This window comes from Megascapheus bottae, chromosome 16 (genome assembly GCF_031878675.1).
Source record: "Megascapheus bottae isolate mThoBot1 chromosome 16, mThoBot2.hap1, whole genome shotgun sequence".
In the NCBI taxonomy this organism is placed as follows: domain Eukaryota; kingdom Metazoa; phylum Chordata; class Mammalia; order Rodentia; family Geomyidae; genus Megascapheus; species Megascapheus bottae.
The window spans coordinates 96,474-110,880 of record NC_143524.1 but is presented as its reverse complement, the minus strand read 5'-3'; the positions used below and the strand labels follow the sequence as shown (position 1 = coordinate 110,880).

Genomic DNA, 14,407 nt, shown 5'->3' with positions numbered 1-14,407 from the left:
TGACCAGTGCTCCTGACCAGTGCTCCTCCTCCTGACCAGTGCTCCTGACCAGCGCTCCTCCTCCTGACCAGTGCTCCTGACCAGCGCTCCTCCTCCTGACCAGTGCTCCTGACCAGCGCTCCTCCGCCTGACCAGTGCTCCTGACCAGCGCTCCTGACCAGTACTCCTCCTCCTGACCAGTGCTCCTGACCAGTGCTCCTCCTGACCAGTGCTCCTGACCAGTGCTCCTCCTCCTGACCAGTGCTCCTGACCAGTGCTCCTGACCAGTGCTCCTCCTCCTGACCAGTGCTCCTGACCAGTGCTCCTCCTCCTGACCAGTGCTCCTGACCAGTGCTCCTCCTGACCAGTGCTCCTGACCAGTGCTCCTCCTCCTGACCAGTGCTCCTGACCAGCGCTCCTCCACCTGACCAGTGCTCCTCCTCCTGACCAGTGCTCCTGACCAGCGCTCCTCCACCTGACCAGTGCTCCTCCTCCTGACCAGTGCTCCTGACCAGCGCTCCTCCTCCTGACCAGTGCTCCTGACCAGTGTTCCTGACCAGTACTCCTCCTCCTGACCAGTGCTCCTGACCAGTGCTCCTCCTGACCAGTGCTCCTGACCAGTGCTCCTCCTCCTGACCAGTGCTCCTCCACCTGACCAGCGCTCCTCCTCCTGACCAGTGCTCCTGACCAGTGCTCCTGACCAGTGCTCCTCCTCCTGACCAGTGCTCCTCCACCTGACCAGCGCTCCTCCTCCTGACCAGTGCTCCTGACCAGTGCTCCTGACCAGCGCTCCTCCTCCTGACCAGTGCTTCTCCTCCTGACCAGTGCTCCTCCTCCTGACCAGTGCTCCTGACCAGCGCTCCTCCTCCTGACCAGTGCTCCTGACCAGCGCTCCTCCTCCTGACCAGTGCTCCTGACCAGCGCTCCTCCACCTGACCAGTGCTCCTCCTCCTGACCAGTGCTCCTGACCAGCGCTCCTCCACCTGACCAGTGCTCCTGACCAGCGCTCCTCCTCCTGACCAGTGCTCCTCCTCCTGACCAGTGCTCCTGACCAGCGCTCCTCCTCCTGACCAGTGCTCCTGACCAGCGCTCCTCCTCCTGACCAGTGCTCCTGACCAGCGCTCCTCCTCCTGACCAGTGCTCCTCCTCCTGACCAGTGCTCCTGACCAGCGCTCCTCCACCTGACCAGTGCTCCTGACCAGCGCTCCTCCTCCTGACCAGTGCTCCTCCTCCTGACCAGTGCTCCTGACCAGCGCTCCTCCACCTGACCAGTGCTCCTGACCAGTGCTCCTCCTCCTGACCAGTGCTCCTGACCAGCGCTCCTCCTCCTGACCAGTGCTCCTGACCAGCGCTCCTCCTCCTGACCAGTGCTCCTGACCAGCGCTCCTCCGCCTGACCAGTGCTCCTGACCAGCGCTCCTGACCAGTACTCCTCCTCCTGACCAGTGCTCCTGACCAGTGCTCCTCCTGACCAGTGCTCCTGACCAGTGCTCCTCCTCCTGACCAGTGCTCCTGACCAGTGCTCCTGACCAGTGCTCCTCCTCCTGACCAGTGCTCCTGACCAGTGCTCCTCCTCCTGACCAGTGCTCCTGACCAGTGCTCCTCCTGACCAGTGCTCCTGACCAGTGCTCCTCCTCCTGACCAGTGCTCCTGACCAGCGCTCCTCCACCTGACCAGTGCTCCTCCTCCTGACCAGTGCTCCTGACCAGCGCTCCTCCACCTGACCAGTGCTCCTCCTCCTGACCAGTGCTCCTGACCAGCGCTCCTCCACCTGACCAGTGATCCTGACCAGCGCTCCTCCTCCTGACCAGTGCTCCTCCTCCTGACCAGTGCTCCTGACCAGCGCTCCTCCACCTGACCAGTGATCCTGACCAGCGCTCCTCCTCCTGACCGGTGCTCCTCCTCCTGACCAGTGCTCCTGACCAGCGCTCCTCCTCCTGACCAGTGCTCCTGACCAGCGCTCCTCCTCCTGACCGGTGCTCCTCCTCCTGACCAGTGCTCCTGACCAGCGCTCCTCCTCCTGACCGGTGCTCCTCCCTCCGGTTCTGCTCACTCCCTGTTCCCGCCTCACTTCCCAGACTGCCCAGCATGGTTCTGTCCCCTTTCTCCCTGTCGTTCCCCCAGTCACCAGGCCTGCTGCGGAACCTCACGTCCCAGGGGCCCTGTCTCAAGTCCCGCGCCTGGGTGTGGCTGCCCCTGCTCCTTCCTCTCTTCTGCTCTCTGCACGCACTGGCCAGACTGGGTTCCAGACACCATCTCCACATGAAGTTGTGGGAGTTGAAGTCACCACCTGAACTCCATCTCCTAAACCGGCTCTGCACACAGCTCCACAGCTCCAGAAGAGAACTTCTGGTCTCCCAGGCCGTATGGGCTTTGTCTGAACTTCCCCGGCCCTCACCCACTCATATCAGATGCTGGCAGCGTGATCTCTTATGTACTTGGGCCACGTATCTCCATGGTGCCTTGGACTTCTTCTGGCTCCTGGGAATCTACTCCATGTCCTCCAAACCACCTCTGTGGGCTGCCCTGGCCAAGCCCTGGATCACACCTTCCTCACTGTCTTCTACAAGGGAGCCACTCAGAAACTCGGAGCTGCCAGCGGGGGGTTGCCCAAGAGTGGGTCAGGTCACATCCCTTCCGCTCAGTCCCCCTAGTCCTGAGCAATCATCTCAGAGAAAGGAGCTCTGGATGCCCTGCACACTCTGCAGCCCCGGCTGTCCTTCCACCCCTCCAGATTCCCCAGAGCCTTGCTTTCTCAGGTCTGGGCTCAAGTGTCACTGCAGGCTGAAGCCGGGTAGGCCACCTTCTGAAATGACAGATAAACCTACCGTGCCCCATTCTTGCTATACTTAGGTGCCCCCCGTCTGTTTTCCTGTAGGGAATCTTCAGGAGGCCTGATACCTGGTCTGCTTTGCTCCAGCTCAGCACTTGACACAGTGGAGTGCAGGCAGTGAGCCTGCGGCTTCAAACAGCCAAGCAGAGGGGCCTGAAGGCTTCACCTGAGCATTATTTTGATTTTCTCTCTCCCTCTCCCTCTCTTTTCCCCTCTCCCTCCCTCCCTCCTTCTCTCCCTCCCTTCCTTTCCCTTCTGGAGTTTGAACTCAGGGTCTTGCTCCACTACCTGAACCAGCTTCCTGTGCTTTTTTTTTTTTTTTGCCTTATTCATATTTCTGGCAAGATCTCCTAGTTTTGCCCAAGGTGGGACTCAGACAGCAATCCTCTACCTTTGTCTCCCTCCTGACGTGATGTCACACCAGGCTTACTTGTTGAGTTGGATTCTCACTTTTTTTTTTTTTTTTTTGGTCTAGGCTGGCCTCTCTCTTTCCTTCTGATATATTTCTCCTAAATAACTGGGATTGCGGATCACCCAGAACTTCCTTTGAATTTTGTAAGCCATGCCTGAAGTATAGTATGTTAAATGACTTCTAAGAATGCAAATATGTATGAAATGAAATGTCAGAGTGGGCCTTTTCCTCCATTCTAGCCACTGTCCTTTCCACAAATTATCATTGTTAACAATTTCATGAGGGTGGGATTATAGCTCAGTGACACAATATCTGCCTAGCACAGACTGGAGTTCTATCCCCAGCATTTCAAAACAAACAAACAAAAAAAAACAATGAATGCTCTAGTGTGAGACTAATTTTGAGGCAATCACACAGATAAATGGCTAGTGTGGCGATTGCCTGATTCAACACAGAATCACTTTGTGTCAAACTCTGACCAAATGGACAAAGACCATGGTGTCACAGGCTGGCTGAGACCCTGTGCCTGCTAGGGAAGCCCGTCTGCATGCTTGGCTGGCCACTGAGCATCCCGTCGTGACATCACCCTGTTCGCAGCCCCTTACATCCTGTTACTGGTCCCTTTGGCCAAGGCCGTCCCTGTCGACATAGCCTCATCTTCCCTTATTAACTTCCTCTTGCCACAGTGCGCACCGTGGCACGCAGTCCCCACTGCAGTGCTATTTCAGGTGAGTGTTTCTCTTTGGAGAATCTCTGTTGGTTAGAGTGATGCTACGTGCTCAATTATAATTTAAGAAATTTTGTGCAGCATAAAGGAATCATATGAAGAGTGTGTGTGTGTGTGTGTGTGTGTGTGTGAAGGTACTGGGGCTTGAGCTCAAAGCCTGAAGCTTTTATTCAGCTTCTTTGCTCATGGCTGCAGCCTACCACTTAAGCTATATCTCCAGTTATAGATTTTTGCTGGTTATTTGGAGATAATTGCTTAGACAAATTGGATTAGTCTGCTTGGGATGCTTCCAACCTCAGTCCTCGATCTCAGCCTCCGTGGTAGGTAGGATTACAGGCGTGAGCCACCGCGCTGGGCTCAGCAGATACTGCAGTTAAGCCAGGGGTCCTTCCTTAAGACTTTACAAACACTTCTGTCATCAAAGGAGTCATTTACATGTTGAGACAAGTTCTTACTATGCATTACCCCAACAATTACATTAGTAAAAAAGCATATCAATCCTTTCCTTTTGTGTCTTGTTTAAGAAGTGTTTCCCTATTCCACTGCGGCTCACATTCTTATCAGAGGTGGCCTCTTGTGCAGAAGTGAACTGCACCTTGATACGTCCTTTCACGTTGGTGTCCTTGTTTCTACTTGACACCCCGACATCCTGAGGCATTTCTAACAGTCTGTCACCGGTTTGTTTGGCCTCCTGTCTACGTTGCAATGACCACATTGTAAGTATGGACTGGTAGCTCTCAAAATTAATTGTTTTCACTGAAGACCATCTTACCGCTGGTTACTGGTCACTCACACCTGTAATCACCGAGCTACTCGAGAGGCTGAGATCTGAGGATTCTATCTTAAAGCTAGGTCAGGCAAGAAAGTCAATGAGACTCTGATCTCCAATTAGCCACTTAAAAAGCTGAAAGTAGAGCTGTGGTTCAAGTGGTAGAATGTTAGCTTTGAGCACACAAGCTCACATAGGCCCTAAGTTCAAGCTCCAGGACAGGCACCAAAAGAGATTGAAAAGAAAAAAAGAAAGAAAGAAAAAAGGAAAAGGAAAAAGAAAAAAGACCATCCTTAGCATGTTTTTGTCTTAGAACCAGCTTTTGAATTCCCACTAACCAAAAAGACCTTTTAGAATTTTGGTTGGAAATCCTATTCACAGTCTCCTTTGCTTCTGCATGTTAATGATTATGATAACTATGCAATTTATCATGTCCCAGTGTGTGTATATGTGTCATTCAGTGTAGATTTATATGCACATTCTAGTTACTACAAATGAGGAAAACACAATCTATGTTTCTTTAACTCTGGCTTACTTTACTTAATATAATATTTGGAAAGACTGGAAGAGAGTGACAAAAGGGGAGACATGGTTCCAAAAGAATTTTATTCATTACCCGATGCATGTAACTGTAACCTCTCTCTACATCAACTGTACAAAAAAAGATATAAAATAAAAATATTTTTTCAAAATAAAAAAAAAAGGATTTTGGTTGGACTTGCATTCTAAAGCTATAGCTTAATTTGGGGGCTCTAGGCATGATTAATCATGTATTTTAAAGTTCATGAACATGGTATGCTTCTTCAACTGTTTGTAGCTTCTCTAACTTTTCTCCAGAATGTTTTGTGTAGATTTCCATATAGACATTTTACATACACATTTACATACTTTTGCTTCACACTGGTTCTGAAAGAGAAAACTATTATTCTTTTTTTTTGAGACAAATTCTTACTATATAGCCCACACTGGCTTTGAATTTGACATATTTCCTGCCTTAGCCTCCTGAGCATTAGATATCAGGCATGTGCCATTACCTCTAGCTTGGGATGAAACTTTGGATGTTTGGGTCTTAACTATGAGATTTGCTCCTGTCTTCTTTCTTTTTTTTTCTTCCTCACAGACTTTGCTGCCAGGGCTGGCTTTGAACTGCCATCCTCAGATCTCAACCTCCTGAGTAGCTAGGTTTACAGGCGTGAGCCTCCAGTGCCCAGGTTGGAAATTCCTTATTTTTCTATAATCTGGACAGTTTGTATAAGATTTGTATTATTTATAAAATGTTTGTGAAAATTTAATGCATTGACCTAAGCTAGAGTTTTCTTTGTGTGAAAGTTTAAGATTAATTCCTAAAAAAGATTTCCAAACTTCAACAATTTTCTATGAGAGGAGATTTTAAATAATATCACCAACTTTTTTTTAGGTAATACTGAGGTTTGAACTCAGGGATTGTGCTTGCTCAGCTTACTTGCTTGGCTAATGCTTTACTTCATGAGCAATGCCACCAGCCTCAGATTCAAGCTTTTTTTTTTTGGCAGAACTATACAGATATATAGATATAGATCTATCTAGACTTTTCTATTCATTCTCATGGCAGTATTTAAGTTTTAATTTTCCAAGACTATTTCAATCTAGTTTAAATCTTCATATTTGATAAAGATGATGATACCCAAAATTATTCACTTGCATACTTGTTCTCTTTTCTTAAACATCCAAACCTCAATGGCTCAATTTCTTCAAAAAAATTACTCATTTTTGGCTTGGTTAACTTTCTCAATTTCACATTTATTTTCTGTTTTCATTAATTTATGTTCTTATATATTTTTCTTTCTACATTTCTGGAGTTTAATTTGTTCTCTTCCCCTAAGTTCTTGAGAGCGATGATTGCTCATTTTCTTCAGATTTTCATCTTGTGCAATGTGTGTAATAATATTTATATTCATATATATATATGTATATCTGAATTTCCCTCCAGAAAAGAGATTTTTTTTAAATTTTTGTGGGTCATGGGGCTTGAACTCTGGCTCTGGATGCTGTCCCTTAGCTCTTCAGCTCAAGGCTACTGCCCTACCCTTTGAGCCACAGCCCCACTTCCTGTTTTCTAGTTATTAATTGGAGATAAGAGACTCACAGTCTTTAGTGCCCGGGCTGGCTTTGAACTGAAGTCCTTAGACCTCAGCCTCCCGAGTAGCTAGGATTACAGGCGTAAGCCACCATGCCCCGCTTAGTTTTAATTTTCTTCTTCTTCTTATTGGTTGGTTGTGGGGACTGGGTGCTGTCTCTGAGCTCTTTTGCTTAAGGTTAGCACTGTATGACTTTGAGCCACAGTGCTACTTCTGGTTTCCTTGTGGTTAATTGAAGATAAGAGTCTTCTTCCCCTGCTGGCTTTGAACTGTGATCCTCATATCTTATGCTCCTAAGCAGCTAGGATTACTGACATCAGCCACTGCCTCTCAGCTTCCTGTAAGTTTTGGTCTATTTATTTTATTATTTTCAGTTTTTTATTTTCTATATAGTTTTTTTTAATGAGTTGTGGGGCTTGAACTCAGGGCCTGGGCACTGTCCTTGGGCTTTTTTCTCAAGGCTAGTGGTCTGCCACTTGAGCCACAACACCACTCCTGGCCTTTTCTGTGTATGTGGTACTAAGGAATTGAACCCAGGGCTTTGTGCATGCAAGGCAAGCATTATTACTAGGCTACGCTCCGGCCTTTTGTAGTTTTTATGTTTAGGAACATATAACTATTTATTTATCAACGGCAGTGTTTGGAGTTGAATCCAGGACCTTGAACATACTAGGAAGGGGCTCTGCACCTTAATCTACACTGCTAGCCCAGCAACCCTTTTAAGACATAAAAGTCATTCTCCACTTACTGTTTGGCTCCTAGGGCCTTTGCCACCACCTCAAGATAATGCTCAGATGTTTGAGCCTGGTGGGTAAGCTATTCATCCATGTGGTTGTATGTCTTTCTTTCTTTCTTTCTTTCTTTCTTTCTTTCTTTCTTTCTTTCTTTCTTTCTTTCTCTTTCTTTCTTTCTTTCTTTCTTTCTCTTTCTTTCTTTCTTTCTCTTTCTTCCTTTCTCTCTCTTTCTTTCTTTCTCTCTCTCTTTCTTTCTTTCTTTCTTTCTTTCTTTCTTTCTCTTTCTCTTTCTTTCTTTCTTTCTTTCTTTCTTTCTCTTTCTTTCTTTCTTTCTTTCTTTTTCTCTTTCTTTCTTTCCTTCTCTCTTTCTTCCTTTCTCTCTCTCTCTCTTTCTTTCTTTCTTTCTTTCTTTCTTCTTTCTTTCTTTCTTTCTCTTTCTTTCTCTTTCTTTCTTTCTTTCTTTCTTTCTTTCTTTCTTTCTTTCTTTCTTTCTTTCTTTCTTTCTTTCTTTCCTTCTTTTCTTGTTGGTTGGTTGTGGGGCTTGATCTCTGGGCCTGAGCCCTGTCCCTGAGCTCTTCAGCTCAAGGCTACCCACCCAACCCCTTTGAGCCACAGCACCACTCCCGATTTTCTAGTGATTGATTGGAGATAAGAGTTTCTCGGACTTCAATGCCCTTTGAACAGAGATCCTCAGATCTCAGCCTCCTGAGTAGCTAGGATTATAGGCGTGAGCCACCTTGCTTGGCTTACCTTGTTCCTTTTTATTGAGGACTAGTATCTCTCTGTGTGGATATTATATGCTGGGTTTGAATCTGCTTAGCTTATTTAATAGCCAATCTATTTGCACATGTTTTCATGCTGGTGTATATGAATATACCTGTTCTCTTTCAGCATTTGCCTAGGGAAGAGTTGTGCTCCCAGTTCTCTGTAAGGGTAAGTGGACTTCCCCATGTCTCTTGTCACACAGAATGCTCTAGCATGCTGCTCTCTACATGGAAACTGATAAATGCAGATAAGGATGCTACAAATGGAACCTTAGGTCCAACTATCACTTAGCTACCCTGATAGCAGGAGAGGGAAGAGCAGTCTGGCCATGCCCAGGAAGACAGGACCTTATGAAAACCACAGGCCATCTCTCATGCTTGATGCAGGACTCCCACATTTTCTGTGAAGTTATTCTTCTGTTACTAAAATGCATGGGTGGATATTTCAAGAATGGATAGATAGTAAATTAATAGACAACACATGGATAGATGATAGAAAAACAGCCAGCTAGCTAGCTAGTTAGCTAGGTAGATGATAGGGTGGGCAGCCAGATGATAGATAGGTAGATAAATAGATAGAGCAGGTAGATAGTTAAGTACGTACACACCTTCCCTGGAAAGGAAAACTACTTCATCAACTAGAATCTGTGTTGTGATTTTACAAAGCTCATCATTTCCTAAGTGATTTAGGATATCTTTCTGCCATTCCCTTCAATCTCACGCATTTGTAAAACTGATTTTTTTGGACACGTCGCATTCCATTCTGAGTTCCCCAATGCACTGTGCGGTGGTTCTGAACGTTGAATTGGACAGTTGCACCATGTCAAGTAGCTACCTAACACCCAAAGCCACCAAATGCTTCATACCTTCACCAATGAGTAAACCAGGTATCTTGGGCTGCTTCTGGGCCCTAGGCAGGAAACAGATGAATCTGAGCATTTTTTCCAGAGTGCGCTCAATATATATGCAAAATTTGCCAAGCGTAGTTAGCTAATGCCTGTAATCCTAATGGCTCAGGAGGTTGATATCTGAGGATTATTGTTCAAAGTCATCATTGACAGAAAAGTTCATGAGATTCTTACCTCCAAATAATTACCAAAAAAGGACAGAAGTCGGGCCAGGAGTTTGGCCTAGTGGTTAAAGTGCTTGCCTAGCATGCATGAAGACCCGGGTTCGATTCCTTGGTACCACATACATAGAAAAAAGCCAGAAGTGGTGCTGAGGCTCAAGTGGTAGAGCTCTAGCCTTGAGAAAACCCAAGGACAGTGCTCAGGCCCTGAGCTCAAGACCAGGACTGGCAAAAAAAAGGACAGAAGTGGATGTGGCTCAAGTGGTAGAGCACCATCCTTGAGCAAGCAAGCTAAGAGACAGCATTTGGGCCCTAAAGTTCAAGCCCCATTACTGGCATACCCCCCCCAAAAAAGAAAAGAAAACAGAAAGAAGGAAAGAAAGAAAGAAAGAAAGAAAGAAAGAAAGAAAAGATAAAAACCTTGAACATAGAGGCAGGCAGCGTCTAGTGGTAGAGTGCTTACCTCACATGTGTAAAGCCCTGGGTTCAATTCCTTGGTACCACATATGTAGAAAAAGTCAAAGTGGTTCTGTGGCTCAAGTGGTAGAGCACCCAAGGACAGTCCCCAGGCCCTGAGTTTGAGCCCCAGGACTGACAAAAACAAAAACAAAAAACTTGAACGTACTCTCAATTATGAGAATATTCCAAAGGAATAAAGATTTGAGAGAACGCCCAGTGCCCAAAGCTAGAGAAATCAAAGAGCTAAAGAAGTATTGATTTTGACCTAAAGTGTACAACTAATGAGTTTATACTGATACAAAAAATTGACTAACTAGCAACAGTGACAACTGAATTAATGATAATACATGAGGGAAGAGAGAAAAATATCCCATATAAAAGAATTCCAAGTAAATTATGGAGATATTCCCCATTCACAGAAATATAACACAACTTTACATTCCTCAGGTATGGGCTGTGTGTAATGGACTAAGCTTCCAAAATATATAACACGGAAAGGAGGGAGATCAGACAGGCATACACTGGCCAGGCATTCAGGGTCAGCGCTCACGCTAATGACCGTGGGAACCCTAGTCAGAGGCGGCCAGAGGACATGCGATCCTAGTCTTCCGCTCCCTACCACATCCCAGTCTAAGAGTGAATAAAACAGACACATTTATCAACACAGCGGGCCAGTGCTGCTCACAACGCCTGCACTTCCGTGACTGGACACAGGGTGGTGCTCGGTGCCCATGGGTACTGAGCCAGGCCTCCAGGGGGTCCTGTGGGCTGAAATGACCCTGCAGTCATGTAAGGTGTGCAGTGTGGTGGGTCACACTCCTGCTCCCAGCACTAGGGTATAGCAAGGGCTGCTTCACCAGGGTGTGTAAGCTGAGCGTGCTTGGTGAAGGAGGAAGGTGAGGACTCAGGCAGCAGAGCTGTTCTGCTCATCAGACGCTGGGACCAGTCAGGAAGGGTTGGCTGCCCCTGAGCCTTCTCTAGCTACCTTAGTTACCCATGACAGCTTCTATTTGAGGCGTACTCTGACTCCAGCATTTCCCACTAGGAAAAGGCAGATCTGAGGGCAGAGGTTCAGGTCTGGGGTGAGGGAGGAAGAGGCTCGGTGTCCACTGCCTCACAGGTTTGCTTTGAACAAGCAGGCTGATTAGGGTCCAACACTCTGTGGCAGGTCAGAGGCCAACAAGCTTTATGAATGGGGTAGTGTGAAGGGCCATGTTGTTCCTGGAAAGTTCTGGAACGTCAGAGAAACCAGGAGGCCTAGGGGTAGGGTAGGGTGGGGGCTGAAGGCCTAGACGATGTGATCGTCTGAGCATGAGGGGTAACTAAAGTATCTTGGTGATGGATCCTCCTTGTATGGCCCTTCTGTTATAGATTTTGTAGGAGCTCTACCCACCGAGGTTGAACTGAGAGCTGGTTTAGAAGCCTAAGGCTGCAGAGAACAGTAGGCCATTTCTACTCCACAGGGTTAGGACAGAGATGGAGGCCCCCTAGAGTCTGGGGGTGGGTAGGTAGCAGGTCTTATCTCTCTCCACTGCTGAGTTTCTCTGAATAAACTGCTCAGGTGCACAGTCTTATCCAAAACTGGACCCCAAGGCTATAATTAAAGGTTCAGGTGGAAGGGATTATTACAGAGGTGGGGCCATAAAGAGCCCCCCACAGCCTGAGGCAAGTCTGGGAGCCTGAGCTACTGGAGATAACATTGAGATATCCTTCCTCCTCTCCCCTAGAAGACTTTGGGGTGGAGAGGCAGGGGGCCTGGAAAGGAGTTATGCTGTTTGGGAAAGTGGTTTCCAGGAAAAAGATAAATGAGGTCCTGTTCATAGTGTAATATATTCACATGATCCACTTATCATTTATAAACAGACTGATAAAGGCACAGCTATCCTCAATAAGAGTGGTGACCTCAGCCATAGAGGAGGCTGAAGTTCTAGTGACTGGTGTGGTCAGATGCCCCACCCTGGGACCCCCTCAATACGCGGTGGAAACAACCAAAGAGCACTGTGGCTATGGCTTTTGTCATTGTCATGTCAGTATCTTGGGTCACTCTGTTTTTGTGGGTTTTATTTGTTTTTGGTGGTGATTCTGGGGTTTAAACTCAGGGCCTTACAATTGCTAAGCAGGTACTCTGCCATTTGTGCTTTTAGTTATTTTTCAGGTAGGTTCTCGTGATTTTGCTCAGGCTAGCCTCAGACTGACATCTTCCTACAGCCTCTCACGTAGTTGGTATTATAGGTGTGGCCACTCTCTACCTGACCTGATTTGTTGAGATAGGGTATTGCTATTCTTTTCCTGGGCTGATCTCAAACTTTGATTCTATCCCTGCCTTCACCTGAGTAGCTGGAATTACAGGGATAAACCACCAAGCCAAGCCTGGCCCTATTTGGGGTCATTCTAATGGTGGATATCATCCCTATACATTTTTTTCATGTCTGACTTAAGTTTGTATCCCCCAAATCTAGCATGTGACATACATTATATACTTGACCCCCCCCCATTTTTTTTTTTTGCCAGTTCTGGGGCCTGGACACTGTCCTTGGTCTTTCTTTCACTGTGTGTTTATTTCCCATTTGGGGGCAAGATTCTTGGAGTTTGGGTTTGGGGTCAGATATGGCTTATGTCCACTGGCACTCACAAAGCATCTGCTGAGTTTAATTTCCTTTATCTTATAGTACAACTGAAGCCCACCGGAGGAAGGTGGCTTGTCTGCGGGATAACTATGCAACGTGCTGAGCAGGCTCCTGGGACTGCAACTCCTCTGAGAATGGGGAGGCTGCAGTTGGACCAGGCATCTTAAGTTCAAGAAATGTAAAGCAGCTCTGTGGTAGTGGAGCTTTATTTTCATTTTAAAAATTTTATTAACATTGATTTTTACATCATATTTCAAATGACATATTTAACAAGTATTCAAGAAGGGAATCTATATACAATCACTGGCACTTAGATTTTAGAACATAATTAAAATTAGGCTGAGGGTTTGTATGACACAGATACATATTAATCTATGTAATAAAACATTATGTCTATAGAGTCATAAATTTTTATGTCTATGTAGTTGTGTTTATATTTCCATGTCCATAGCATTGGGTATGCAAATATTGAGCCCCCTACTCTTGTACTGTTTGGATTTAATAGCCACATACTAAGGATATCATGTACCTTTTGTTTCTTTGGTCTTGACTTGTCTCACTCAACATGATTCGATCTAGATTCATCCACTTCCCTGCAAATGCCATTATTTGATCTTGTCTGTTGGCTATGTAGAATTCCATTGTGTATATAGACCACATTTTCTGTATCCATTCATCTGCAGTAGGGCATCTGCATTGTTTCCATCGCCTGGCTATTGTGAATAGTGCCGAGGTGAACATAGCTGAGCAGGTGTCCTTATTATATCTTGGGTTATGGTGTTCAGGGTAGATGCCCAGAAGTGGTATGGTGGGATCTTAGGGAAGGTCAATTTTCAGTTCTTTAAGAAACCTCCACACTGCTTTCCAGAGTGGCTGAACTAGTCTACATTCCCACCAGCAGTGCAGTAGGGTTCCTTTTTCTCCACAACCCTGCCAGCATCTGTCATTGTCTGAGTTCAAAATCTTGGCCATTCTTGTTGGGGTAAGGTGGTATCTTAGGGTATAATTTGTTGTTGTTGTTGTTGCTGTTGTTTTTTTGTTTGTTTTTTTTTGCCAGTCCTGGGCTTGAGCTCAGGGCCTGAGCACTGTCCTTGGACTTTTTCAAGGCTAGAGCTCTAACACTTGAGCCTCAGCACCACTTCCGGCTTTTTTCTATGTATGTGGTACCAAGGAATCGAACCCGGGTCTTCGTGCATAGGCAAGCACTTTAACCACTAGGCCAAACTCCTGGTGGGGAGTATGATTATTTTTTAAAGACACATCTTTTCTTGGGCTTGAACTCTGGGTCTGGGCTCTTGCTCCTGAGCGCTTCAGCTCAAAGTTAACACTCTACTACTTTGACCCACAGTGCCATTTCTGAGGTTTAATTTTAATCTCACCACCTTTCTCCTCTTGCATGGTCTGCTTCACTGTTGAGGTCTTTGTTCACAACAAAGTGAACACCTTTTCCAGAAATGGCTTGAGGTCCCTTAGGGTCACACATGCCGGGCCACGCTCAGGCGTTCTTTCTGCCAAGTTTTGTGACAGGGACAGCTGTAGCTCCCTCCTCCAGCTACCTTGCTGGAATGCAGGAAGGTACCCTTCAGAACTAGGCAAAGGCTGTCCTCCCACCTGCAGTTACTTCAAACCCCCTTCAGGTGCCAGGTGATTTCCAAGGTCCATGTTTCTGCCAAACCAGTCATAATTTCCACTGGCCATAGGCTAAGTGTCTTACAAGGCAGCAGCAGGCCACCATGAGGACTGGGCTCATGTCTCGGGTTTGGGGATAACAGGAAAATTCAAAGTGGTAAAGGAGAGGTAATCTTGCTGTGGCTTGGTGGTAGTCAGTGCTGTGGCTGATGGTAAGTGAATGTCAGGGGAGGGGTCCAGATGCCATTTCCTGCAGACTAGATACCTCAAGGGGCCTTAAAATGTAGAG

At 46.6% G+C, this 14,407-nt stretch overlaps 1 long non-coding RNA gene across 1 annotated transcript; it reads left to right on the top strand.

Annotated features, from left to right (window-relative positions):
* The first annotated feature begins 3,864 nt into the window (after positions 1 to 3,864).
* On the top strand, positions 3,865 to 12,882 carry LOC150052163 (uncharacterized). Its single transcript, XR_016538108.1, has 4 exons — positions 3,865 to 3,951; positions 5,840 to 5,930; positions 8,462 to 8,503; positions 12,532 to 12,882. It is a non-coding gene; the product is annotated as an uncharacterized LOC150052163 (long non-coding RNA).
* The last annotated feature ends 1,525 nt before the right edge of the window (positions 12,883 to 14,407 follow it).